Source organism: Olea europaea, chromosome 15 (assembly GCF_002742605.1).
Source record: "Olea europaea var. sylvestris chromosome 15, O_europaea_v1, whole genome shotgun sequence".
In the NCBI taxonomy this organism is placed as follows: domain Eukaryota; kingdom Viridiplantae; phylum Streptophyta; class Magnoliopsida; order Lamiales; family Oleaceae; genus Olea; species Olea europaea.
In genome coordinates, this window is record NC_036251.1 from 6,213,837 (window position 1) to 6,219,367 (window position 5,531).

The 5,531-nt window shown below is 33.2% G+C and overlaps 1 pseudogene; it reads right to left on the reverse strand.

Annotated features, from left to right (window-relative positions):
• Positions 1-4,837: 4,837 nt before the first annotated feature.
• The window catches only part of LOC111409961, a 5,966-nt pseudogene continuing 5,272 nt past the window's right edge, over positions 4,838-5,531 (reverse strand).

Genomic DNA, 5,531 nt, shown 5'->3' on the forward strand with positions numbered 1-5,531 from the left:
TTTTGTTAGTGTTTATTACCAAGGAGACTGGAATGTAGCTGGCGCTCACATCCATTATAGGCAATGTTTTAGATGAATAATAGAAGATACCTTTTATTTGATTGTGGATTGAATCTCTCAATTAATGTTGTTATGATGGAAGCTTGGAAGTCATAAAGAAGGCAATCAAAAAGCTCGAACTTTTAGACAGAGCATACTTTTGCATATGGCGAAGGCAATGAGCATCGTCTCATTGAAAAAAAAAAAATGAAACTACTGCCATAAACTCCTTCAAATCGGTGATTATTGTATAATAATTATTGTAACAGATAGTTGTTTTTGATCATTTGGAAGTAACAACTTGATTTAGCTTTTGACGATCGGGGTGGCGAACCATGGTGGTGGTCACAAATTATTTGGTTAATTGTGATCGATAAATGGGTTAATATGTGACCGATAATAATACGTGATCGATAAAATTGATAATTGTGATCAATAAATGTCATGTGACCTGAAAAAATGTGAGATTCCCACTAAATTTGCAATCATGATTCGCACATTCTTAAGTTGTAATAAATTAATTTGATAATTTGTGAATGTGAAATAAATTGTGATATATAAAATTTGCAATCTGTGACCCAAAAATAATGTGGGCTATTAATTTATAATTTGTGATTGATAAAGAAGTGTGACATAAAATTTGTGAACAAAAAATAATATAAAACTTATTAATTTGATAATTTGTAATCAATAATTAGTCGTGACCTTTAAATTTGTGATTTGGTCGAAAACTCATATATTTGGTTGAATGCACACAAAACAATCAAAATTAAGACAATTTAACCACAGACAGTCATCATAAAGACATATTTGGTCAAAATCAGTAACCAGTAGCACAAAATGTGATCACAATCAATTATAGTTAACATATAAATTGTCATGAACTTCAAATGTAAACATGATTTGTCACAAACATTCACGGTTAACAGATGTTTGGTTATACATATTACTGTTGACACATACAGTCAAAGTTAAAAAAATCTAGTCATAATCAGTCACGATGAAGACGAACTTAGTCACAATAGGTCACATTTAACATAAACTTGGTGACAAAGGGTCACAATTAACATAGACTTGATCTTAGAGGGTTACAATTAACATATAAATGGTCACAAATTTTTAAATGTTAACATATTATGTCACAAACAATAACCGCTAATAGATGTCTGGTTATGCATATCATTGTTAACGCAAATTTGGTTATATACAGACATAGATAAGACAAATCTGATTACAAACAGTCACAATGAATACAAAGTTAATCAAAAATAGTAACAGAAAGCACAAATTTTGGTCACAAAAAATAACATCTTACATAGATGCAAACATGTTATGTCACAAACATTAACCGCTAACAGATGTGGTTACGTATGTTTGGTCACATACAAACACTGATACGTCCAATCTGATCACAAATAGTCACAATGACTACAAAGTTAGTCACATATAACATAAATTTGGTCACAAATAATAACATTTTAGACATATATGATCATACACCATAACACCTTATACAGCCTAGGTCACAAATAGTCATTATTAAATAGAACCTAGTCATATACAAACACAAAACACATAATCAATAAATCACAAGTTATTTCTCATTCGTAATTTATCAAATTAATTAATTAGGACTTATTTCGCAGTAACAAATTATCACAAATTAATTCGATTTTCGAACCTTATAATTCACAAAGTGATTATGAAACATGAATATTTAATCTTGCCGTCACAAACATGAATATTTAATTTTGGATAAGTTTCTTAGTCAAAAATTATCACAAAACATGAATATTTAATGCACACTTGTCAATTCTTACATGCATAAACTGATTCCTTCAAGCATTTGCTTTTTTGTTGTTGTCCCAATATTCTATTTAAAAATTCCGCTTATTTAATCCCACAATTTCTCACTCCAAACCTATTTCTCTTTCCCTTCTAAATTTGCAATTAATCAATTTTGGTTTCATTTTTGAATTTTGTAAAACCTCGTAAAAGAGTAAATAAATAATAGAGACTGTACAGAAATGAAGAAATCTAGCATTTTGAGGCTGGGTGGTGCTTTAATTCATGAAATGATAAAATAGTGTCTATAATCTTAATAAGATAAATTACAAGGATTGAACAGTCGTCGCTTCTATAGCCATGGTCACCAACACCATATCCAACTCGACTATCGTTTCCATAACCACGACCACGACGGCCATAGCCTCCATTACCGACTTCTCTACCATAACTCCCTCTGTTAGATCTATGCCTATTTCTTTTGTTAGATCTTTTGTCTCTTATACAAGTGAAGGTCATGGACTTGATTGATCGATTTGAAGTAACAAGATGAGGGCTTTATAGTGGAGTCTTCAGAGGAATTTCGTTTACATGAGATATGGAAATTGCACTGGTAATCAAATTACTATCGTTCCAATTATAAGAGTTAAGGTCTAGAGAAGGAAATTGGCGCTGCTTACCAGATGGCAAATGGAGGGCTTCTTGGTGTATGGCGCAGTCCACTCCAATTGTTTTCTAATTACTACAGCTCCACCGCCACCACCCATGTCTACCACCTCCACCCGCATTACCTACGCAATCATCACCGTGAATCGTTACCTCTATGGCTACATTAAATGTTTCAATGGTTGGTCTGATTGTTATCGCACCATAATCGCCATTGAATGGTGCAGATCAATTGTCTGGAGAGGGGGGAAGGAGAGAGAGCGCGCGTGTGTGTGTGTAGAAGAGGGTAGGCTTGTAGTGTGCGTGAGTTAAAAATAAATAATTAACCCTTATTTATGAAAAGAAAATGTTGAGATTTGATATTTGAAATGTATACTTAAAATATAGGTTTTTGGATAATTTTCCCAAAATTCAAATCTAAACCAAATCATTTTGAACGGTTTGGAAAAACCTCAAACTTAAACCTAACGGTTTAGTCCGATTTTAAATTGTCGATTTCGCCGTATATCTTTTTGTCCGTTTACTTTTATGTCATTAATTCATTGAATTCAATATATATTTATATTTTACTAGCAATAAATTTAAAACAAACTAAACCCCTCTTTAAATAAAATTTTTGGGACAAAAAAATGAAAATTTAGATTGTTATCCCACAAGTCAATTTTCTCATTATGATGATGTGGAAAATATGACTCAAACAGGAGCTAAAGTATCTCTATTATAAATTTAAATACCAACTAAATCAAAGTGAAATCACAATAAACTAAAACATATATTTTTTTTTCATTTTTGTTCACCTTTTTTAAGTTAATGACGATACAATAACGTTACAATACAAGTTTACTAAACTAGATATAAGACTCAAAAAACATAATGATGTCCAACAAGATCTCGTGATTATCATATTTGAAAAAAAATGATACTGATTAAACAAAGAGAATAACCAACAATAATAACAAAGCAATTGTTTATAGTATCTAAACATAACAATTACACAAGTTTACATTTGTATGATGTTACGAAACGCATTTAATTTCAGATTCTTACCTTAATTTGCTCCAAAAAAATTATTGATCTGAAACTTTGTTCGTAGCAAATATTATCACTAAAGGTCTAGGATCTTTTTGTCTCCGATTTGGTATAATGGATTTCAATTTAACTTTGAAGAGGTGTAAAAAATTTAAAAAAGAAGTATGGTGTTGATGGCTCAAGACTGTGTTGGGTGTTGGCTGGAGTTTATCTAAATTCTGAAATGAAAAAAGCCTTTTGATAGATCATGTTAGTCTTGAAATTATTAGATATATATTAGGATAATTGGATAATAATAATAATAATAATAATAATAATAATAATAATAATAATAATATATGTATTAGAAAATTAGAAATTGACAAAAATGTCCACAAATGACAAAATTATTAAATTTTACTTATTTGGATGAATTTTCAAAAAAATTCATTTTTTCATTTTTTATTTTTATATATTTTTTCGCCAGTTCGGTTCGATTTTAAACCGCAATTAAAATTCTCAAACCTAAACAAAACCATTTTAATCGGTTTGGTTTGAGTCAAAACCATTTCGTTGACCGAGTCCATGTGGCACCAAACCGACTGTTTATAAAATGCAGTTTCAGTTCGATTTTGCGATTTTTACTTATAGCCCTAAGCACAACTTGTGCCGGTCCTTTGATATCTACATGGTTTTCCTTCATTTTCTAGTAAAAGGTTAGCAATGACAACAGGTCGAAATGGTACCAGGACGGCTATTACCATCACTATTTCGTTGAGATTATCGACGAGATAAGATCAAAAAATCACTTACCAACGTTTATTTATTATTTAAATACAATTTAAATTGAAAAATTTAAAAATATGATTTAAAAGATCTGAGGTTTGTTGGGGAAACTAATTTTGCTAATGTGATGGTTGGCTGGCCTTAAGGATGGCAACGAACCGAATCGAATATACTCGCGAGCTGAAAATCAAGGCTCAGGCTCGGGCTCGGTTCGAGCATTTTGAAGATGGACTTTTTTTGGCTCGAGTCGAACCGATCAAAAGCTTGGCCAAAAAATCAAGGCTTAGCCCGAATCGACTCGATTTTTCCCCCCCTTTAAAAGGCAACAGATTGCCTTTCACGCTGCCTTACGTTTTCGTTTTTTTTTTTTTTTTCTCTTTTCAAGCCTGCCCGCGAGCCACACGGGCCAGATCGGGCTCGCCCTGACACCCCAACAGCCAAGGCACGGTTTACGAAACCTTACAGTGTGTGTTAGAACTTATACTCGTTCTTAAGCAATTCAATACCCATTTATCCAAGACAGAAGCATTTATAAAATAGAGCAAAAAAGGGCTTTCGAAAATTTAGAGCGAAAACTATATTTCTACTAATTTCAAGATTACAGAAGCGTTTTCAAAATCTCAGTGTAAGAACTATATGTCTACATCTCAGAGACGTACAGGTCTGAGTTACACGTTTCTAATTCATCATACAGCACAAAATGCATCCGGCTTTACGCAGAAAATATGACAATATCTCGACATATTGTGAACTACAATGTTAGCTCTAGCACCTGATAGTAAGCTCAGCCCTGAGGTGTAGTATGCCGTTGATGAAGTAGAGACTGTCATCAGCCATGAACGACGTCCACGGAATGCTAAACAAATTGCGATATCCAACTGCCTTACCCCCAGTGAAAGTGTAATTGCCCTTGTATTTGCTAATGAACTCCTCTGTGGGTTTTGATCTGGCAGCGAATTCATAGTCAACAGCGAATGTAACAGAACCCTTTTCCTGCATCCCGAGGAAAAGACCAAAACAATGAAAAGAGCTTTGTTGATCCATATTGCAATGGGCAGACAGGAAAAACCCTTGTCCACCCAAGTGAAATGCCTGAGAATACACCCGTCCAGATGGGAACAAATCTGCACATTCCTCTCGCTTAAGATCCAAAAAGACCACACGCTGTTGGTGTGGAAGTTCAAACTCAACCACCTTAATGGGCCGATACTTGTAGGCACGTTCCACATACCGATGGTTAGTAGAGG